At 38.3% G+C, this 24,887-nt stretch overlaps 1 protein-coding gene across 2 annotated transcripts in view; it reads right to left on the bottom strand.

Moving 5' to 3' along the window:
• The window catches only part of PALLD (palladin, cytoskeletal associated protein), a 211,482-nt gene that overhangs the window by 170,223 nt on the left and 16,372 nt on the right, over positions 1–24,887 (bottom strand). The window lies entirely within an intron of this gene.

Below are 24,887 nucleotides of genomic sequence, written 5' to 3'. Positions count from 1 at the left end.
ACTTGCTGTAGCCTGCGAGATGCTTCAGTGAAATATCAGATACATTGCCATAACAGAAAAGTTGGGTGAGAGACGAGGTCATGCATCCTGTTCTATGATCACAAGATTTGCTTGGCTAAGATTTGCAATATTAATTGTATTTATTAATGTATTTTACCTCAAAAGTTTGAAAAAAATGTCCATTCTAAAAACTGAATAGTATTTGCCCTCCCTGGCTGCAGTGTACAACACACAGATTTTGGTGTACAACACGGAGTTGGTGGTACAGTTTGGGTTTTTTTTCGTTACTGTAAGAGCATGCCTGCTGAAGGAAGTACCTCAAATTAACAATTTTTCAGCTTTCCATTTGTTCTTGAGATGAAATTTCAGTATGTTTTTCTCAGCTGTGCATGCTTAAAATTAAATGCTTCCCTCATAATTTTAGGTGTGTAGGAAATTAGTATAACAAAACTTAGTGCAAAGCCTTAAGGAAGATGAAATAGCATTTACAGTATCTCCAGGTAATTTGATTTTACCTACTAACTCATTCCCTTGTAGATTTCATTCACTCTTGATTTCAACACACAGCCTCACACCCAGGTATTTACAAGCACCAAGACATGCGTTTAGTGGTCTGACCAAGATCAGTTGTATGCAACATGGAAAATGAGGGATGCTGGCTATCAAGTCCTTGTGTTTTCTCTAGGTTTTTTTCTTGATTAGCAATAATGACAGATTTTTATATTCTTTAAGAGTTAACAGTTGTTATGGGAAGTCTTTTGCTATAAGATTTCTTCCTTTTGGACTAACAGAAAAAGAAATAGTATATACTACAACCTTGTTCCCACTCTTCCATTGTCAGAATGCATAGTCTTCCACTAACAAGATGCTGTGGTCCTTCTGAAGTGCAGGCCTGTTGGGTTTGATAGAAGCCACACAATCTTTCATTTGATTGACTGGGAATGATGTTCTTTCTTTGCTATCAGTTCAGGTCATTCTTTTAACACTTATTCTGCTGTTTCTTCTGGTGCTTACACACACATTTCTATTCATGCTTCATTCATAGCAATCTTAAAATTTGTTATGAGTCTCTACAAGAGTTATTTCCATAGCTGGTAATTCCACTTCCCTACCACCTCTTACCCTTGACCAGACTCCAGTCCTATACTTCATAGACCTTTGTTTAGTAGGATTGGTGAAAAACAAAAATAAACCCAAAACCTGCTTTCAAAATCCTATCGGTATGGTTACTGCTGACTGATAGTTTCGCAACCAGTCTGTGCAGTATGTTTTGAAAACACTTCTAGCCTATATTACCAGGGCAGGACCAGGAATAAAACAGCCATTCAATCTGACAAACAACTTACTGTACTATAAAAGTACTCACCAAAGCTACACATATATCCGTACAAAGGAACATCCAGTTTAGAATTAATACATAGTGCCAAAGTAAGTAGCTCCTGGCTAATACCTGTTACCAAGTCAACGCTATCCCTTACTCCCTGTACTCCCACGGAACATTACATGGCCTTTCCTCCTTGATGGTTCTCTGAAGGCAGAGCTTTAAACAGTCCCTCAGGCCCAGCTATGCAGTGGGACTTCCAATTCCCTCTGGAAAAAAAGAGGGATGCATTTATGGAGTGTACATTACTACTTTGAAAAAGCTAACTAGGAAACAGATAATTCTCACATATTCAGTAGAGATAACAGATCTTAAAAATATCACACACACACACAAAAGGCTCAGTAGCCTCCTTCCAGTTGAGGCCTTAGGCCCCTCTTGGGTCACGGACTTCATCCTATAAAGCGGACTCTAGAATCTCTGTTGCTCTCCCTTGAACAGAAAAAAAATTAAAAATTGGTTCCTAATTCAAAAATAAAAATTAATTTAAAGTAGTGAAAATTTTCACAACATGCAGTGCCTATTCCACATAATATCTAATATTCATCTGGATTTCAGGTTATTTTGTAAGTTTACTTGTACTTCTCCCCACAGGAAGGCTTTTGTTTGCTTCTTTCTAAATTTGAGGCAAGAAACACCTAGATCACAATATTAAACAGTAGTATTTGGCTGCTTCTGGCCAACAAAAGCACTAAGACTGTATTTCAGCTCTTCTCAACAAATGTAGGCCCTTCTAGGAATAAGATCACTGGAGGTCACTAGCACCTGCTACTGCTGTTACTTAGAGGGGATATCCAGAAATAATAACAGCTATCTGCCAATTCTCTTTCAAGCTCAAACACCGCTTCCCCTGTATTTTCAAATATGGCAGTGTGATATCTGCTCAAATCATCAAAATGACCGCAGCTCCAAAAGACAGGTTTACTTCAAGTATGCTGAGTTTGTTCACTGCAATTAGTTTGGCTGAATTAGTTTATAAAATCATAAACATTTAATCTGAAATGCTATTGCGTGTAATACAAACAGTTTTAATCAGAAAGTAAAAAATGACATTAAAAAACAAAGACCTACCAACCTACTATAGAATTTTCCTTTTGTACATCTTTTCCAAGACTGAAGTTGTTAGTAGTTTCTATTGAGCTTAGGGGAGATGTTAATTTATAATAGATAACTACCCATTAAAAGCTGAATCAACTCTCAATTTTAAGGATGCCATCCTTCAAGCCCTGTTTATACCTTTGGAGCTTAAAAAAAAGCAAATGAGGATGTTTTCAACAAAAAAAAAAAAAAAAGGCTTTAGTAGAAATGTTTATGTATGCAATGACACTTGCCCTTTTTGGTTTCAATTGCACTGGAGTTTTCTGTAGCTATGAAACTATAATGGTTCATAACAAGTCAATTATATAAGTTCTTAATACAACCAAATACAGAGGTAAACAATGAATAACTTAAAAGAAATACCACAGAAGTTTGTTATTAAGATCCTTAATGTAGGAACGTTCCATGATCAAATTCCTTTCTTCTTCTGTAACATCCAGGCTTAATAAAAACAGAAGTTTGTCTACCTTTTAATCTCATTTTATCACTCTGCAGGTATGCTAATCTGTCATCAAGATGTGGAAATCAGAGACTCCAAATGTTAATTAAAATGACACAATTCAGTTTGGATCCAAAAGAAGCCATGAAGTTCAGGGCTTAAATTTCTGTAAGTGTTCTATGGAAAGGTCAAGATCAAACATGTATAAATGTGATATACAATGATATCATTTTTATGTAGCCATAGTGAAGTGGTAGAGAATTACTGCTGTAAGATGACACACATTTCATATGAAAGGAAGCACTTGATATCTTGCTACTACATAGACTAAATCTGTTTTGTCACTTAATTTGAGCTATTTCAAACATTCGTCTTACGGGGACCATATTCATGCAAATTTGGTACATATAACCTGCAGCATGATGATAATCACAGGAGTACTCCAGGAAAGAATATGAAAGAACAAAGTGCTTTGTGACCAGTGCTTTTAGTCTACCTGCAAGGAAGCTTACTATCTTATTTGCTGCATATTCTTAATTTTTCTTGTCTTTAAACATGCATTTCACTCATTTGTCTCCACATAGCCAAGACCATTATGGGGAAACTTATGAAAGAGAATTAATGTCTAATGACTGAATTGTCATAAATAGCAAGCATACATGTTAGAACTTAAACACCCTAAATTTTATGCCATTTTTGTGTTCTCTAAAAGGATCCAAAAATGCTTCAATCTATATAACTTCTCTTATGTAGAACATGTAATAATGTTGGCAAGTCCTGAAACAAAAGTGTTTCTGTATAGGGTAAACATAAATTCACTTTAAATTCAGGAATAGAACCAGCAGAGGCAAAAATCGCAGTGTAAACAAAGATAAAAATTAACGTAAGTATTCATTTGAGGCAAGAGATTCAAGTAAAATCAATGTGTAAATTCCCACGCTTACAAACATTTACATTACAAACATGAAAAATCTGTTTAATATTCTTTGTCAGCAGGACAGCATAGGCATTGGAGTTTTAGACTTCTGGATCCCATCAAATTTTAAATTTAACTTTGCATCTCACCTATAAGAACCATGTGCAGAAACCATTATATCACTGATCTTTCTAGTCTTCAGATGAAGTTGGCAGATTATTTTAAGTGACCTATTGAAATCATTATGAAATCTGCATGATCAGCAGGAATCAGAAGAAGAATATACTCTATATACAATGCAGCAGCTTATGGCATAATAAATGACTGCGTATCAACAATTTTTTTGTATCAAGAATTTGCATAAACAATAATTTCTGGATGAACACTGCGCATTTAAACAACTGTTCTTTCTGACTTCAAGATACTAGATCTGATAAAATATACCTCCACAATATTGTTTCAGTGGTCTACAGCTTTTGAAAAGATGGTCCTACTGGTTTTGACCTACATATGAAAAGTGGCATCTTGTGCTTTATAAATTTAGTCAGACAGCTACACTGAATGCTGAAAAATTTAAACTGTAAGTAGCTATTTAGATTCAAAATAGCTCTACTTAAAATCTCAGTTTATCATAGAATGGTTTGGGTTGGAAGGGACCTTAAAGATCATGTAGTTCCAAACCCCCTGCCATGGGCAGGGACACCTTCCACTAGACCAGGTTGCTCAAAGCCCCATCCAGCCTGACCTTGACCACTTCCAGGGATGGGGCATCCACAACTCTCTGGGCAACCTGTGCCAGTGCCTCACCACCCTCACAGTGAAGAACTTCTTCCCCACATCTAATCTAAATCTACCCTCTTTCAGTTTAAAGCCATCACCCCTTGTCCAATCACTACATGCCCTTGTAAAAAGTCCCTCTCCAGCTTTCTGGTAGGCCCCCTTTAGGTACTGGAAGGCTGCTATAAGGTCTCCCCAGAGCCTTCTCTTCTCCAAGCTGAACAACCCCAACTCTCTCAGCCTGTCTTCATAGGAGAGGTGCTCCATCCCTCTGATCATCTTTGTGGCCCTCCTCTGGACTCACTCCAACAGGTCCATCTCTTTCTTACGTTGGGGGCCCCAGAGCTGAAGCCAGTACTCCAGGTGGGGTCTCATGAGAGCAGAGAAGAGGGGCAGAGTCACCTCCCTCGACCTGCTGGTCATGTTTGTTTTGATGCGGCCCAGGATACAGTTGGCCTTCTGGGCTGCAAGTGCACATTGCTGGGTCATGTTGAGCTGCTTGTCCACCAACACTCCCAAGTCCTTCTCCACAGGGCTGCTCTCAATCCATTCTCCACCCAGCCTGTATTTGTGCTTGGGATTGCCCCAACCCATGTGCAGGACCTTGCACTTGGCCTTGTTGAACTTCATGAGGTTCGCACAGGCCCACCTCTCGAGCTGTCAAGGTCCCTCTGGATGGCATTCCTTCCCTCCAGCATGTCGACCTCACCACACAGCTTGGTGTCATCAGGAAACTTGCTCAGGGTGCACTCAATCCCACAGTCCATGTCACCGACAAAGATGTTAAACAGCGCTGATCCCAACCCCTGAGGAATGTCACTCGTCACTGTTCTCCAATTGGACATCGAGTCGTTGACCACAACTCTTTGAGCGCGACCATCCAGCCAATTCCTTATCCACCAAGTGGTTCGTCTGTCAAATCCATGTCTCTCCAATTTAGAGACAAAGATGTCATGTGGGATGGTGTCAAATGCTTTGCGCAAGTCCAGGTAGATGACGTCCGTTGCTCTTCCCTTATCCACCAATGCTGTAACCCTGTCATAAAAGGCCACCAAATTTGTCAGGCATGATTTGCCCCTAGTGAAGCCATGCTGGCTGTCACCAATCACCTCCTTATTTTCCATGTGCCTTAGCATAGTTTCCAGGAGGATCTGCTCCATGATCTTGCCAGGCACAGAGGTGAGACTGACTGGCCTGTAGTTCCCTGGGTCTTCCTTTTTTCCCTTTTTAAAAATGGGGCTTATGTTTCCCCTTTTCCAGTCAGAGGGAGCTTCCCCAGACTGCCACGACTTCTCAGATATGATGGATAGTGGCTTAGCAACTTCATCCACCAGTTCCCTCAGGACCTGCAGGTGCAGTTTAGATGTAGGAAGAAACACTGCTTTTGGACATTTGATATTTTTGGACAGTTGTTACTACTGTTGACACATATACTGTCATCTCACCTATCTCTGTAATTCAGAAACACTACCTTTAAAACATGAGACGACCTTATTCCTAAAAGCAAAATTAAATTAAAAGGTAGCATTTTCCCTATTGGCCTCAAAGCCCTCCTTCTTTTTTCTGTGCATTGCTATAGAAGCATTTTCATGTCATATTTATGATTAATGAGCAGTTAAAACCTAGATTCCTTAATATATATGCAAAAATTGTAAGATATTCTTTATCCTATTCACTAATGGAATATACTCATATTACAAGATTTACTCAAAGTATACTATACTGGGTTTAAACTGAAATGAAGAGCTAAGTCTCCATAGTAGAGATTGTATTTACATAGAAAACACCATTAAAGACACCCATTAAAAAAAACATTTAACATTCCAAATACTTTCTGACTTACATTTTTATGGTTCATCTCTTTGCATGCTCTAAGTATATTCTATATCAAGAAGTATATTCTATATTAAGAAAATGTAAAAGGAAAAGCAGGCAATATAATACTTCACAGTTTATTCTTCTATGAGTGAAGTAAAGACACTTTAGCAACAAAATGAAGAATTAAGAGGCGTTATTAGGTGGCAGATGTTAAAAGCTTATAAACAAGTGTAGTGAGGAGTTTGGGGTTTTTTTTCCAGTCATTGCTTGTTTATGAACAATAAAAGGCAACTGAGTGCAGTTCCACTAAGAGGCCCTAAAGATAGGGAGGACTTTAAATAAAATGCTAAATACTGCACATATGAATTCTTACTGAAATTACAAATTAGTTAGCATAATTAAGAGTACAATTTTTTTTGTAAATATGTGTAAGTCATTAATAACAGAAAATTAAAAATGTTTCCTACCTAAATTCTTCATGAAGCAAGCCTCAGCACTTTGTAATACTTTCCTGTCATAAAAGTGCCAAGTATTTACAACTTGCAGATGAGATCATACTCTAAAAACATTCACGTCAGTGAAATGGGGAGGAGGAATTGCAGTATAGTGCTATTGGCGTGAGCAAAGCTGCCCCAGTGTGCCCTGCCTCTCATTGGCCACTCCGGACCACTGGAACAATATTTGCTAGTTGCTATGTAGACAGAATTCATTGCCAATTCATCCCATTAGCAAGACTGAACCTGGTTCTGGTTGATAAGAATGGTTATTGTTTGAATAAAATGTGTTGATAAAACACTCCCCACAGGTAAAACTCATAGTTTTTATGTGCTTGAAGAACGTCAAACTCATGCCTTGCAACCACTCATTTAACAGAAATTTTTATTTGCTTTTCAGCAGATTTGGAAGAATGCTTCCTCCTGTTTTTCAAAGGTACAAAGAATTTGTTGAGTATTTTAATCATTTCAACCCACAGGTTAAATAATCAAATAGTTTTACAATTTATGATTTTTATTTTTTTTAACATCAGCTGGAGCAGCTGTATGTCTGATGACCTGACTTTATGCATTTCCTGAATAACGATTGAGGGTTCTGAGCTTTCAGTATTTTATTTTGAAAGAAAAGATGTTACAGACCAGCCTAGTACGTTAAAAAGCATTGCTAAGAAGTTAAGCACTTAGATGTTAGGAAATGCCAAATAGCGAACACCTACTCTTGAGAAAATTCACTGAGCAGATAAGGGTGCTTGGGAGAAGAAAAGATAGGACTATTACCAGGTTTCACCCACATTTGCTAATACCACAGGAAGGGCAAGTGTAAAGATCTGAAAGCCTGAAAGGGACTTGTTCTTCCTTCATTTGTCCTCAACTTGATATATCCATGCCCAATCCTGTTCCATCTCTTCCATAACCTTGGCTTCATCAAACAACATTCAGACTTTACTACACAATGCCTACCTACTTTTAAGACAATTATCAATATTGTACGGCCTTTTATATTTCCTTCTACATGAATATTTCATAAGCAACTTCTTTTCAGAATTAACACTGCGAGATAAAAAGTGTTATCATTGCTTTGCAAATGGGATTGCAAAATACGATTTGAAATATTTAGGAGCTGTTTTTTCAGAGAATACATAATGCTGTATGTATTTAAAGCAGCATTTCTATTACTTTCAGTTGCAGCTGGAAACACTGACTTCAGTACATGGAATAACATGTTTAATTTTTAGTATTCATTGAATATTATATTTCCCAGCTTCAGCAAAAATAAGCTAGGAATCCTACAAAAATCCTTTCTTGATTGTATCCCTCACCTCATGAATAAGATGGGGGGGGAATGTGATTACATAATTACGTACTGTAGTGTACTGTTTAAGTGCAACTTTGTTTGCTACATTTGAGTCATTGACTTTATAACTTCAGTAATTCTTTATAATTGAAAGTATTTTGATGTTTCTTATAACAAGCTGACAAAGTAAGTTCTATCATACAGCATCGCAGAAAGGTACAGAATCGCATCAGAACGTTTTAGTCTACTGTGAGAACTTCTGACTTAATATCCAGAGAGACAGTTGAACATTATTTTCCTCACCTATCCCAGTCCCATCCCTTCTACACCTATAGCTTTTTGTCTAGGCAGCCCTAATCTGTGTTCTTCAGATTTCTTACCACAGCCCCAGTGTTACCCTGATCTCTCACTTAGTTTTCTTTGTATTCCACCTCCTTCCATCTATCCCTAGCGGACTGCAGTTCCAGCCTCCTTATTCAGGCACTGCGTCCTTCCCTTTCCCCCGCTTCTCAACGGCTTTTGCCTGATCAGCTCCCAGTTTGTTCACAGCTCCCAATACTAGCCTCTCTGGCCAGTCAGTGCTACGCTACACTCCTGACCAAAGCTTCTCTTCGCACTGTCTCAGTCTCTTTGGCCTAATGGAAAGCATAGAAGTCCACCAGCCCACAAAGGCTTTAGGCTGGTTGGACTGTGTTTTAGAGATGAATATAGCCAGTGCAAACATAATCTTTGCTTTTGGGCAAAATTCCTCAATCATGGAACCACATATAAACTCAGGAAGAACTGCAGGTTGCAACTTGGCCAGCTCTGGGTGGATTTTCATAGGAGTGGCAAAAGGCGCATCTCTAGCACAAAGGTTGCCCTGTATCAAATTTCAAAATATGCCCTAAAGAACTGGCAGGGTAATATATATATTACTGGGCAGCTTTTTCTTTTAATTCAGGCAAACTAAACACCTAATTTTCTGCTCATTCCTCTCTTAATAAAAAAAAAAAAACAAAACAACCAAAAATCCCACACCCTTAGCTGTCACAAAATCCTTCCCAGAACCTTTTAATTGGTTGGGACTTTTAAAATTAAGGGATAATGCAGCCGTAGTCAGCAGGTCTTCAAAGGATAGAAACAATTAAGGGAGGTGTGGATGCCCCCAAAGAAATAATTTATGATATGATGTCATTATAGTATCTGGCATCATGAATCAGAATGCATGCAGTACTAACATGACTGATGCTGATTCTCCCATGCTATCCATGGTAGAATTCCTGCATGGGACTGGCAGAAAGAAAAAAGAAATCCCAGATTCCCTCCCAATGACACCTTCTATTGCAACATCCATCCTACTCCAGCAAGAGATGGGATCAGACTGTCTTGATAGAAGACAATGGTTGTGGGTCTGAGTCTTAATTCCCCCCCAGATCCTACTGGTGCCTTTTTAAGTTACACGAATATTGCAATTGTTGATTTGTTCACTTAGATAAGAACTATCACTATCACAATTCATATGGTAAATATAATACAGGTAGTAACATTTCAAAAGCATTACAAACCAAAATGCACTTTCTGAAATAGAAGTTATTTAGTACATAATAACATACTGTGATAGCTTTGCCCCCATAAATAGAATGGTGGTCCACAATTTGCAATAGTCTTGAGCAAAAACATATTTCACTGTTCAAATTGCGGCAGCATACCTTTCTCTGTATAATAAATAACAGTTCTTTTAAAGGTCCGTAAGCAACCAAAATCCTTTCAAGGCTGAAGGGATTTGAAATCTCTCCAACCATCTAAAGCCTTCCCCTTCCTTCCCCCACCCCACCCCCCAGTGCTATATAGATGCATACAATGGTCTCTCCACAAAGACTTAAAAAAAAAAAAAAAAAAATGAACTCACTTGTTACAACAAACAGGAGAAGCAGAAGATAATCGCAGGACCCATCACTGCACTTTTCAGGATTTATTATTGATATTGACTGTGCCAAGAGTCAGTTCTGTTAAGTGAAATACTGCATATGTTATTTTAGTGTTGTCTTTATAATGACACATTTGTACTATAGAATCATGAACAGTGTATGCTGTTCTCTAGGTTATATTCCAGTACACTATTGTTCACTAGTAATAAAGTTCCTTCCTAAAACAATGGTGTTCTGTAGTTTCTCCCCTCTCTCCCCATCCAATTAAAGCATATTTTAGATAAATACGGAAGAGTTAGACTACAGACCGCTTTTCAAACGAGAAGTCTGTTCTCTAAGGTGACAATCTAATTCTAGAAAGCAGTGTGAAATGAAGCTAGTGTATCTAAAAATATATTACTTTTCAAGTTACTTGATACCTTCACTCTCCCAGAGAAAATTTCCTGCTCTGGCTGATGGCCAAAGAGATTATATAGTAAGAGGCCATATCCTTTTGCCTTTCATTATCTAGGCTATATTTCATACTATTACAATGTAATCAAAATACTTCCTTTCTAGCCAATATTTGGCCCTAACACAGATGAATATTTTTTCCATTGGTATTTTTAAGTAGCTACTCTGAAGAAAAACATCATTGAATTTCAGCATTTCTTCATTTTGCCTTCATGCTGTGATAAAAATCAAAAGTATTCTGTTAGATCTATGATGACTACCCTCAAAGGGTTCTCAGGCTATAAGGTTTCATGAAGCATAAAATTAGAAAAGTGAAAGGGATTCAAATATGAGGTGAAAGGATAGTTTTATTTTTCTCAACCCAAAATAGACATACCAGAAAAGCCATTTATAGAAATAACATAATCACATACAAATACAAACCCCCATTCAGATACATTTAAAAAACCTGCAACAATTATTTGCCATTTATTTTTCTCACTTCAAGTTCCTCTTCTGATTTCTGTGGAAAAGCAACAAAAAAGCACACTTCTGTTTTCAAAACAAGGTAAGAGAATCTCTGCAGGACTTGTTGGCCTTACTGAAGTTACACAGTGCATATATAATTTGTATTCCTGGAAGAAATCGTTTTTTTTGATCACCACATAACCAATAGAGGGGTTTGCATGAGAGATATGGTGTGTTGTGAAACCACAGTAGACTATCATCTTTTCAGAATCAGTATCTGTTTGTATGTATGGAACATATTTCAGCAGGTTTACGCATGTTTGCTAACAAGGAGCAGGATAAAGGAGTCAGGAGTTCTGGACTTTAATGTTAGCTCTGGAATGCTCTCTGGTTACAACTACCACAGCTAAGTACAGACTTGTCGCGGCCATTTTCTACAACTGAGTGACCAAGAAATTCTACACCACAGATGAGAGGTGGCTATAGCTGGGGTGCAGTGGAGCTACAAAACCCACAGTAAAACTCAAGTCCAGTGAAAACTGCAAAACTCTCACAAGATTAGGGGAATAATAATAATAATAATAACAACCACATCAACAACAAATAATAATAATAATAATAGCTTGCACCAAGCTCCATCCGTTCAACTATGCCTTGTGCTTACACCCCTGACTGATACTTGCCTTGCTTGTGTCTTGGGATATCTTTGTGCTCTATGAGGGGAGTGAGTCACTAAAGATCTCATGAGGTCTGTTGTACTACAGATTTCTTTAGTTCTGAAACCTGTTTACATCAGATAGAAGGCCAAGCTCTTTTCTGTCCCCTAGCTTGTTCTGCATCTCAGTTATCTCTCACTGATGCCCGTCTTTCAACGCAATGGTCTAAGACTTGAGAAATAAGTAGAAAATACACTAATCTGCCAGACTCTTGAAATTAGTCCCCTAGTTTCCTATTTACTGCACCACTTTTATGATAAAGAGTATTTTGAAATTGGAACTGGTTGTGCAACATGCTTGCTTTCTTGAAGCTTAGAAGTATGAACAAATTGTTAGAATACTGACATAACAGTCAGGAGCCTTCCTGTCCCTGGTGTGATGGGTTAACCCTGGCTGGACACCAGGTGCCCACCAGAGCCGTTCTATCACTCCCCCTCCTTCTCAGCTGGACAAGGGAGAGAAAATATAACAAAGAGCTTGTGGGTCGAGATAAGGATAGGAGAGATCATTCACCAATTACCGTCACGGGCAAAACAGACTCAGCTTGGGGAAAATTAACTCGATTTATTACAAATCAACCGGAGTAGGGTAATGAGAAATAAAACCAAATCTCAGAACACCTTCCCTCCACCCCTCCCTTCTTCCCGGGCACAACTTCACTCCCGGATTCTCTACTAACCCCCCAGCGGCACAGGGGGACGGGGATGGGGTTTACGGTCAGTTCATCACACGTTATTTTCTGCCGCTTCATCCTCCTCAGGGGGAGGACTCATCACACTCTTCCCCTGCTCCAGCGTGGGGTCCCACCCACGGGAGACAGTCCTCCACGAACTTCTCCAACGTGGGTCCTTCCCACAGGCTGCAGTTCTTCACAAACTGCTCCAGCATGGGTCCTTTCCACGGCGTGCAGTCCTTCAGGCACAGACTGCTCCAGTGTGGGTCCCCCACGGGGTCACAAGTCCTGCCAGAAAACCTGCTTCATGGGCTCCTCTCTCCACAGATCTGCAGGTCCTGCCAGCAGCCTGCTCCAGCGCGGGGTTCCCACGGGGTCACAGCCTCCTTCGGGAACCCACCTGCTCCGGCGTGGGGTCCTCCACGGGCTGCAGGTGGATATCTGCTCCTCCGTGGACCTCCATGGACTGCAGGGGGACAGCCTACCTCACCATGGTCTTCCCCACGGGCTGCAGGGGAACCTCTGCTCCGGCGCCTGGAGCATCTCCTCCCCCTCCTTCTTCACTGACCTTGGTGTCCGCAGGGTTGTTTCTCTTACATGTTCTCACTCTTCTCTCCGGCTGCCGAATACCTCCGTCCCAACTTTTTTTCCTTCTTAAAAATGTTATCACAGAGGCGTTACCACTATTGCTGATTGGCTCAGCCTTGGCCGGCGGTGGGTCCGTCTTAGAGCCGGCTGGTATGGGCTTTTCTCGAACACAGGGGAAGCTTCCAGCAGCTTCTTACAGAAGCCACCCCTGTAACCCCCCCCGCTACCAAAACCTTGCCACACAAAGCCAATACACCTGGCTTGCTCTCATTAAACACTGACGTGCTTCAAAATCAATTTAGCATGCAACCTCCTCTTGTTTCAGTTAACTAACAAATAAGAACTGGACACTTGCAAGCAATTTCAAAATATTACTACAGACTTATAATCAGCTTTAAACAAGTTCCTTTGGAACAGAGTCTTTTTATGCGTTGTGCCTTTCTATTAGTTCAGGACCTTGGGTTTAAGTGAACTCTTCAGTACAAGAGCTTGCATAATGGGTGGTACTAAAACAGTGATCCTCCCCCCCCCCCCCCCCCCCCCCGAAAACTAGTAACATTAAGAATAATTTAAAACTTTCCCAGAGCTATTATGTAGAAAGACTGCATCTGTCAGAAATTAATCTCCCTGCAGCCTAAATGGTCAATCTGAAAGATTTTGGCATTCCATTCTTCAGTGAGCCAAGAAAAGGTTCAGTTTTATTCTATAGGATTCACTAAATAAACCTAACAGTGCAACTGATTTAATTGATCTTATAGCTGAAGTTATCTTGCTTCAGCTTATGCAAGAAAGTTTAATTTTAGAAGAATACCAGATGCCTGCAATATTTTAGAAGCCTCAGCACTTCTCCTCCTCCCTTTCCCTTTGGCCCATAATACAAGGTCTTTTGGGGAGTCAAGATGAAATACGCCGGACTGAACATTTGATACTGTGTGTTTAGACAGTTTTGTTCATTTTGACTTTTTTTTTAAAAACACAGTAGCTCTTTAAACTGCATCATAGGACTTCAAATAGGCGACAGTCTAATTCACAGTTATTCATACATTTTGTTTTGCAGGCATAATGCCTCAAATAATATTGGTGATAAACTAAGTACAATACGAAACCTACATTCGCTGCAATAAATGTGAAGAATGACTAATTAAAGACTTTACAAAAATGTCTAGTTTTATAACTGAAGAAATAAGATCTTCTCAAAATTTAGCAGAAATATGCCCAAGCATGTCAAGCACTATTCCTATATTTTAATTTCCAGCATGTGTGTTTTGGTAATCTTCAATATGTCATGCAATTTGCCTCCATTGTTGTTGCTTTTTAAAATTTTAATTAAAGGAAAAGCAAAGAAGAGTTCTTTATGGTAACACAAGTGAAATTCCCTTAGATTGACAGTCACGTGCCTTCCTCCTGAAAAGATTATGCTAACCCTTGATTCACTGCAGAACAAAGAAACCAACAAAGAAATTCCACATTTTAAATAGCCTACTGTCACTCCTAAACAAAGGTGCAAATAATTGTTTTATATCAAATATTACATCTGTGTTAACTCGCCACTTAAATCCCTTCTAGTTCAGATAACAGGTATTAAGAATTATCATTACACTTTTCAAGACTTGAATGAAAAGTTCAATACCATGTTTCCATGTTAGAGGTGCATCTAGTACACGTGGAATGGGTAATGGAATAGTGTTAAAAAAAAAACCAACCCAGCCCCCACACTTCAGTATCTTTGAGGTTTGATTTAAAATATACAAAGTTTTTGATGTTTCTGTTCTTAATGCCCACTTGAATCTTTTAATCTTTACTGATTTTTAATTCAGTCATGGATTTAGTCATTGTTTTTTGATGAACAATGAGGAAAAAAAGCCTTTTTGTTCAAAGAATCTTATCTTAGATACTTCCTATTTGACCAACAATTTTGAGGGAGATATATAACTCACTAGATGGTTTCAACTTTGAGTACAGGGAAAAACAAAGTACTATGAAATAATTTTTGTGCTGTTCAATAAGTATAAATGAGCAAACAAGAAAATAGATCCAATATAATACTGACGGCAAAAATAAAATGCTAAGTATGAAGCTATTCCCTGCACACTGTTCACCAAGCAGTACTCAAGAAAATTCAAAGGTTGAAAACTTAATTAGCAATAAAAAGAAATAGGGTTATTCTAAAAAGCAACAGAACAGCAATTTGATGAAGACTTAACACATTTCATCTATTAAGAACTTCAAATTGAGGGCAGGCGTGTTCTGCTTGTGGGAAGACAAGAAAAATCAGCATCACTCTATGGAAATAGAGTACAGCCTAATTTAGACAGAACTAAAAGTACTAGCTCAGCTGAGGCAGTTAAAAAAGAAAAAAAAAGACGATGACAGCAAAAGGCTAAAGAAGAGGTAAACTAGTCAAAACTCCTAATAGTATTCTAGTGGAAGAAAAATAAGCTTCTTGGTAAAATACCTTGCAACACATTGAGAAACTTCCCTGGCCTAACTGACACTCCTGCAGCTCAATTTCCACAGCCTGCTTTGATCTCCAAGTTGTATTTGAAAACCAGACCAAATCTGGGGGGGGGGGGGGGGTGGGGGTGGGGTGGAAATCATCCCTAGAATTAGGGTGTTATGCATGAGTGGGACTATCTTATACTGTGAAAGGGAAAACTTTTTGAATACCTAAAGGAAAAGGTAGGGAGAGAAGAAAACTCTTCATAGACTGATGTAAAGGGTTATGAAATCACTTGATTTCTGAGAGATACCTGTCCTTCTATGAAAAGAAATTGCTGTTTCTTTAAATACAGGTTTTAAGAAAAGGGGATAGGCACAGATAGAATCATAGAATCATAGAATCATTTCGGTTGGAAAAGACCTTCAAGATCATCGAGTCCAGCCATTAACCATGCCCCCTAAACCATGCCCTGGAGTACCCTGTCCACTCGCTTTTTGAATACCTCCAGGGATGGTGAATCAACCACTTCCCTGGGCAGCCCATTCCAATGTTTGACAACCCTCTCAGTAAAAAAATTTTTCCTAATATCTAACCTAAATGTCCCTTGCCTCAACTTGAGGCCATTTCCTCTTGTCCTATCTCCAGACACCTGACAGAAGAGACCAACACCCACCTCACTACAACCCCCTTTCAGGTAGTTGTAGAGAGCGATAAGGTCTCCCCTCAGCCTCCTCTTTTCTAGACTGAACAACCCCAGATCCCTCAGCCTCTCCTCATAAGACTTGTGCTCAAGGCCCCTCACCAACTTGGTTGCCCTTCTCTGGACACGCTCTAGCAGCTCAATGTCTTTCCTGTAGATAGCGGTGTTAAATGTTCTTCCACAAAAGAAAAAAAAATATTACTCGATTTTTTTAGGTAAATTACTGAAGTTGATTTCTAAAGAAGAATTCCCCATTAGTAATATAGATAAAAAGGATACAATAAAACACTAGGAACTTCATCTCTTCTGTTGTATGTGATGGTCATCACATCTTCCCTACAATGTAGTTTAATTAGTAGAAATAAGTAAAGGACATTTTTGTTGAAAGAAAATATGTAAGCATGTGGTTGGCACAAAAGGCAGTCAGGTTGTGGTGTTCCTTCTAAACCTACTCCCGGGAAGCTCTGCACCACAGGTTCATCACTTATGAGCAGAAGATAAGAACAAGATTTTTGTCTACAACAGTGGGAGTCCTTAAAGAGATGTCAAAACCAGACTGACCTGGCAAAAAAAAAAAAAAATCCAGTAAGGGCAGTGCCTAAGGCATCTCACTAGCATTCTTAAGTAGTGGCTGTTTCTTCAGTTCTTTCATTTCACCCATAAATAGCGTGTTTGCATGTACTCTAGTTTTCTCATGCTGCCAATTCACAGAATACCTTAGGCATATATGGGAAGATCCATGCACAGGGTCAGTGGTTCCTCATGTCTCCCACTGTCAGACATTTGCATTCCAAGAATCTTTATTAGGTGTGTCAAGAGCGCCTTTCTAAGGAATCAAAAGTTGCTTATTTCGCCCCTGACATTCCTTATCTAGGGAAGTTATTGCAGTACTCTTCATCAGAAAACACAGATAAGCTGCCAAAAGTGCAGCTACAGTGCTGCCAGCTACCGCTATGCAAATTTCAGTAAATATTAAAAGCAGGCATTTCACTTTGAATTGTGGTAAGTTAGATATATTATTCTTATTTATATACCTTAGAAATAGCCCTGCACTTCTTAAGGCAGCAAAGGGCAACAAAGCTATTTCCAGAACAATGTTTTTTGCTTCCAGCTTGTCTCCAAAAATGCTTGCTGGCTGCAAAAGCAGTCTGAATAGAACACCATGTAAACTGGGTGTAAATAGAACTTAAATTTTAGTGAGGACTTCTGTATCTAGACTACTATGCTTTTGTTTGCCCTATGCTTCTTTTAGGTGTATAAACCCTATTACAACACTGCATCAGGTTTCAGGTTGTAATAATCCCTGCTGCTAATTTTAAGATTATATCTCTTTAAAAAAAAAAAAAAAAAAGGAAAATGTTTAGGTCAACTGAGATTACTACAACTGCTAGTTTCATTGCTGGTGCAGAATAAGGGGAACTGGCAAGGCGCTGTACAAAGCGGAGTCAAGAATAGATTTGCCAGGCAATGTGTTTCAGTTGAAAAACAGACTTCACTGAAGTTCATGATAGATTCACACCCTGTACTACAAAATTATCTGAAGATGGGCCTTTCCTGAAAAACGGAGTTGAATTTTGTTTTCACAAAGATTAGTATAAATTATCTTCCTCTCACTTGAAAATGGAGAACCAGTAGTCTAGATTTAATCTAAAAGGTTAATTTTTCTCCTAGAGCAAGTTATTCAAAGAACTTCAGTTCTTCTATTAAGATATTCAAGACAAAGAACGGAATCAAAGAATACAAAGAAGCTTTTTAACAAGTGTGCTTTTGTAGATTGTTTCCCATTTCTTAGTGAGTGATCCTCTGTGATTTTGGATATTCATTCTATAACTTAAATATTAATCCACTGTTAGGCAATGCTCATATTACATCAACAATATAAAAATACATGACTAGAGATAATATCCTCCTTCAACCCAACATTCACACTCCCTTTTCCACAAAAAGGTGAGGAAGAGATACTTTTCCAAAGGTTACGTGAAATACCAAATTAGAGCTTTTTACGGAATTAAGTAAAGGGCGACAGGGGGGACAGGGACCAAAGGCCTGCAAAACAATATTCTCCTGGCTGTTCTCTTTGCTCTATCATGTGCAGAGCATTGAGTTGTCTTTAACCACGCGTTTGTACAACAAAAACAGATAGACAACTGGACTTAAGTAGCAAATTTCCAAGCTCCTCAAGAACTCCATTTGTTAAAGTTAAAATTTTCATTTGCACCCTAAACCCCATAGAATTGCTCTGAATTCTGAATTAAGCATGAAGAACCCCGTGCAAATTCTTTCTAAACTGAGAGGTTATTACAATATGCACTGGTTCATTTTCCAAAGGGTCTAAAGTTTAAATTTGCATATAATACACTACAATGCTCTTTCCAGAAGCAGAAAAGTATGGATAGGATTACAGACATTCAATCTAGAGATGTTTGTTGGGACAGTAATGTCCACTTTCATGTCAACATTTAACTCCTTTCCTGTTCCCTATTTAGAAAGCAGTATTTAAGTTATAGGTGAGCAAGTTAATCTTTGAGAGTGCCAGAACAAGAGAAAAGTGAACAGTTGTCATACTATGAATAAATAATAGTGCAGCAAATCAGGATCATCCTTGGGATCAACATAGCCATAGAGGTACATGCCACATTTTTGTGCAGTTTGAACTATCTAGACATTACATAATGTAGCAGCTTTATAATACATAGTATCAAGTAAAATATCCACATCTATAATAGAGGCTGCATACAAAAACCTGTAATGTCTTAATCAGTCAAAGTGCACTACACTAAAATCAGCAGAGCAGACTATATGGTTAACTGAAGCAATAATTAATGAATTCAATCTGTGTTTAAAATGCAAAGTGTTGAAGTGCAGTCCAAGCTTGTGCTGAAGGCTGATGTAGTAGAGCCATCTTTCAAATATGCAGGAGGCAGAGTAAGACAGTCTGCTTTGAATCATGATGACTACATCAGTTAAAGGTTACCTATCCAACACCATCCAGCTAGGGAAAGTTTAATATTGCATCTTCTTTCTCAATCCAAAGCACGTAATTTCTATCTTCATGTCATACACCTGAAGAACAGTCCTTCTGAGGACAAAAACTGTGAAGGAACATAATTCAGTGGGCCTGTTATAACAAACTAAGGAAGGCCTTCATTGAAAGCCAGTTTCTGCATAAGTTTATACAGGAATTTGCCATGGGTCTTATGCCAGTCCTGGGTTCTGGAGTGACTTTGGCTGTAATATCACACTACGTAAGGTCACATGCATCCAATTTTCAGGTTGTCACTTACCAGGATTACAGCTGTCCTGGTTTCAGCTGGGATAGAGTTAACTGTCTTCCTAGTAGCTGGTACAGTGCTATGTTTTGAGTTCAGAGCGAAGAATGTTGATAACACTGATGTCTTCAGTTGTTGCTCAGTAGTGTTTAGACTAATGTCAAGGATTTTTCAGCTTCTCATGCCCAGCCAGTGAGAAAGCTGGAGGGGCACAAGAAGTTGGCACAGGACACAGCCAGGGCACCTGACCCAAACTGGCCAACGGTGTATTCCATACCATGTGACGTCCCATCCAGTACAGGAACGGGGAAGTGGGGGGGCAGGGATTCGCTGCTCGGGGACTGGCTGGTTGTCGGTCGGCGGGTGGTGAGCAATTGCACTGCGCATCATTTGTACATTCCAATCCTTTCATTATTGCTGTTGTCATTTTATTGGTGTTATCATTATCATTATTAGTTTCTTCTTTCTCTGTTCTATTAAACCGTTCTTATCTCAACCCATGGGTTTTGCTTCTTTTCCCGATTTTCTCCCCCATCCCACTGGGTGAGGGGGAGTGAGTGAGCGGCTGCGTGGTGTTTAGTTGCTGGCTGGGGTTAAACCATGACAACAGCAATAGTGGTGTTTCCTCCATCCAACAAGGGATTAAGGTAATCTCGTTTAGGCTGTGTTTTAGTTTGGGTTTTTTGTTGGTTTGTTTGGTTTTTTTTTAAAGGGGAGGAGGCTTTAGTCAGTGATTTAGAAATCCTGAGAATAGAAGATTCTAGGCTGAAACTCTGAATCACCAGCCTCTGAATTTGCAGTCAGCAGCATGTTCTAGAATTACAATGATTGGTTTCTGTAACAATTCCCCAGTTAACTGCAAATCACCATCTCCACCTACTTCCTTTATAGGTGAAGTCCCCCAAAATTACCTCTCATGGGTTTTGTGGAAAACTGGCTTTTATAGATTCCTTCCAGCCATATGGCAAGCCTGAGGAAGCTCAGATAGAATCAACTCTCCTTCTGTCCCAACCCTCCCTAATTAAACTTGAAAGCCCTCACCGGCAGCAATGCTGTTTTGGAAAAAAGGCAGAAAACATACAGTAACGTTTACCTCTGTAAGGCTACAAGTGTTTTCCTTTATTCTTCACTGTACAAGAGAATCACTGTACCAACATCTCAAGCAAATCATAAATACAGAATTAAGTTGTCCATCTCTATTGTCCTGAGGGACAAAGTATTGAAGTGTTTAGATCCAGTCAATATTGATATTAATTGGTAATAAAGACTGTAACATACAAATGCTCTCTGCAGTGTATGGGAAAGACACATTAAAAAAATTAAGTTCAGCATTCTAATTTGGATTATGTTATACTGCTGCTTAACTATGAAGCTTTCCCTATACTAACATCTGCAGAAGAATTCCTTCTAGCAGCAGCAATTCACAAACATTCTTGGGGAAATTATCAATACAGAGAGAATAAGTATTTTCCCCTCTGAGTTTTTTTCCTTTCCAAATTTGCTTCACTGATGACTGGTTAAGTATAATCAGTTTAGGAGACATAAAAATCCATATTTAATTAAGAAAGCCGTTAAAGTGTAGAAAGAGAAATTGAGAGAATTTCTTCTTTTTTTTAAAAACAGTTTGGAAAATTATACCAATCTTCAACTATGTTATATTATACATAGTATCAAAATTAGATGTCTCCACTTTGTGCATGGGAGATCTCAAAGAACTTAGGAACATAAATCCCATTCATTGATTATCATGGAGTTTACTTTTTGAGGACTCTCCATGCAGCAACTGTGAGAATTAAATTTTCTATGGATTAGTTATTCAGAATTAAGGCAGACCCTTAAAAAAAAAAAAGTTCTATTATTTCCCCACTTTTTATTAATATCTTCAATTCTGCATAAGAACTTCCCTGAAGGATTTTTTTTGCCTTTTATAAAAACCCTAATACACTCAGTGACTTTTGTTTATCTGCTTGAGGCACATATCAATTGGTCACTGCAGGTTTTAAAAGGGTTTGGTTTACACTGCTTGCAAACAGGCTACTTGATAAATAGCTATGTCAGTTACCTTAATGTAAGTCTTTACGGTTTAAAAAGTAGAAAATTCTGAGTGAAGGGATCTAACTGGAACTAAGAATGCATTTTGCCAATAAGCATTTAACAGAAGAAACTGATTTTCTATATTAAGACTAGGAAAAATGAAAAGCCACTTCTATGCCTTATATTGCACTTGTTAATTTAATTATCCACATACTTTCATTCCTGCTATTTTCTGAACTAATTGGTTCAGCAAGTATTTACATTCAGAACTAGCAGAGAAACACATTTCCAGGAAGAAGGGAGCAAATCAGAAAAAGTTTTGATGAGCTTCACATTCTAAGTGGGACATCTGATACTGGAATAAGAAATCTAAGCCAGCACACTTTTTAATTAGCCTATACTGGACAATAACAGAAATTCACTCTTCAAACACTTTAAAATTTATAAAAATTAACTTACATAACTCAAACTATGCATATTGCATTACTTCTTTTTATCCAGAAATAGGCTTTAGCTGAAAATAAGCATGTCAATTTACTTACGCATTATCTTTGTTTTAATAACTTGAGTTTTGTGTAGGGAATAAGGTGGAAACTAAGTCAGTTCACATTCAAGCTTTAACTATGGATAATTGTAATTTAAAGATCCATGTTTCTGCTTCATCTCTGGGCTTAAGTATGATATTACAAAGAATATCTCTGTGCCCACTCATGGCCTTCACAGTCCAACATAGGCATGTAGAACATCTAACTGTAGCAATGAGTTACTGCAGCAATTCTACCTTAAAAAAAACAAACAAAGAACAAACAAAAAACCCCTTTTCTTCCTTCTATACATCACACCATGATTGCTTGTCTTAGATACTGAAAGCATTTTTTACCTGACTGATAACACAATATCTATTTTTGCAATGTTCTCTTACTTGACAATGAATAGGAATGCATGCCTACATACAAAACAGAGAACAAGAATTTTCTTTATTGATTTTGCAGATATTTGAGAGAATGCCATTGCATTGTAACTGGTCCCATTTTGGTTAAGTGACTGTACCTGTTAAACTAATCAACAGAGAATTTATATTTTTGTTGAACTGGGTTGCACTTTGCTATCTTATTCCCAGGAGGAAACTGTGTGAAAATTGCACTCAACGCCATGGAAAAGTTTATTTGAATACAGCTTGTTTTCCTGCATGAAGAAGTGTGCTGCTTTGACTCCTGGGGTTTTAGGGTGGGGTTTTTCTTCCTGCCTCTTAAAAGCAAAGCTGCCATAACACACAGGGACACACTTGACCAAAGAGACCCACCTTCCCCTTCAGAATTGGCTATCTGGAAAGCACATACCAAGGATAATAGGTTCTGACAGCATCTGATGCTGTACCTGGCCCCTAATTATCAGTGTATTAATATTTTATCCATTTTACTAATATGACACAGGGAAAAAAGATAGTGGAAAAGCAAAATGCTAAGGATGCTAGATTGTGGTCAAATGTTAAACAGTCTTCTATGAAGCTTGTTATCAGCTTGCAATTGTCAAGACTAGTCTAAAGGAGTAGGAGGCCCTCAATTCAAGTTAGTTCAGTTAAATACATGCCTCAGCTACTCACAGGGCAAATATTTAAGTGGTCTTAATCACAAGACACTCACAAGCAGTGATTTACTGTTGGGCCATGTGTTATCTTAGCAGCCACATTTTCTGTGATATTAAAAGAATTCATAGTTAGCTATGGGTACCTGTCAGTTGTACCCTAAATGAGAGATGGATTTTATTTGTCTAGTCTTTTTCCCTTGGCCACCTGAAAAGCACAACCTTATCAAATAAGAGGAGATAAACAAAAGCTGTTCACATATTATACAAGCTGTTTATATAGCACTGAAATGCTGAGATGAAAGGCGCTGCATAAGTGCAAAGTCTTAAATTATTTTTATAACATTAATGCATACATGCACTGCAAGTATACATTATTAATAAGGCGGAACAATGAATCACTTTGATTTGAAGCAGCATGTTAGTGTTGGACTAAAAGAAACACGTCTTCATAACAGACTTGTTGCAGAAAAATTTTAGTCCTCTACTTGCTTTGACCTGCAGGTAGCTGAAAAAACCCCAGTGTCTTAGGAGTGAGTCTACCTGCTAATTACCTCCAAACCCCAAGCATTTTAACTTATTACCCTTTCCCACAGGAAATCTGAGCTATTCGAGTTCACACTACTCCTTGAGTTTTGTACTCATCTATACTGAGTAGTATCACACTAACTGTAGCATATTACTTAAGGAAAATAAGGTTCTTGGGATCTGGTCTATAATAAGCACTCTGACATGCAGTATTCCAGTACATCAGATAAGATACTTCTATACAGGCATTTGCCCCTTCTGCAACTTAAAGGTATCTTTGTATATACAGGTGAAATTATCTATTATTCTATTATCTATTTATTCTATTATCTATTTTCTCTTATTCCTCCTGATTTATTTCATAAAATAACATCTCTTCTCTAACCAGTTTATCTAGGTGTATAGTTAAGAAGTCTGCTCATTTCCTGATTTACAGGAACATGTCATATGGATATTGACTCAAGTTTTCAATACCTAAGCAAGTGCCTTATTTCAGTTGTTTGCAATTTTTCACTATTCCTACTGTTCTCCTTTTGTGAGTCACCTCAGACGAGGCAACTGACAGGGACACAAAGTAGCAATTAAGTCCATTTCTTATATTAATACATGTAAAAGTTTTCTAGAGGACAAAAGCTAAAAAACACTTAAGTGTCTAAGGGAACAACACCTCAGTGAAGGTTTATTCTGTGCAAAGCTAAACTTCCCAATTCTGTTCATTTTGCGATCTTACAAGAAATGCTATCTCCTCACTACATAACTGCAGATTATTTTTCGATATCCAAAAGCGTAAAAAAAATAAAATATAATCTTTTAATCTTCACTTCTTTCCTAAAGCACATGGAATGTGAGAACTCATGACAACATAAAATGTTTTGTGAATAAGTAACATGGCGAGAAACCAATATAAAGCTTCGGATACAAACAAAATAGCTGTTCTGCATATAGTTCATCTTCAGAGGTTTTGTAAAGTTCTGCCTAAAGCAGGAACAACAGGCTTCTTTCATCGGTATATCCCCTGAACATCTCTCCAACATACCCTAAAAAGCTATGCAGGATTTCAATTTATTTATTTATTCTACCAGCCTCACTATTGATCAGAGTGATGGGTTTCACTGAAACGAAGATTTTCAGAGGGTTCACAGAAATAACAGGTCTATTTGCTGCTGTTCTTGCACCACCCACCTCAAAATGTGAGCACAATTGTACAAGGTATAAAAACAAAGCACTGCTAAGTCCTTAACTTTCCTGCTGTCTTTATATCTCTGTGTTCAGGGAAGGAAATACAGATATTATGGGAAGGACTTACTCTCTTATTTTCATATGTGACA

This window comes from Harpia harpyja, chromosome 2 (assembly GCF_026419915.1).
Source record: "Harpia harpyja isolate bHarHar1 chromosome 2, bHarHar1 primary haplotype, whole genome shotgun sequence".
Classification (NCBI taxonomy): domain Eukaryota; kingdom Metazoa; phylum Chordata; class Aves; order Accipitriformes; family Accipitridae; genus Harpia; species Harpia harpyja.
This window is presented reverse-complemented; position numbering and strand designations above follow the sequence as displayed.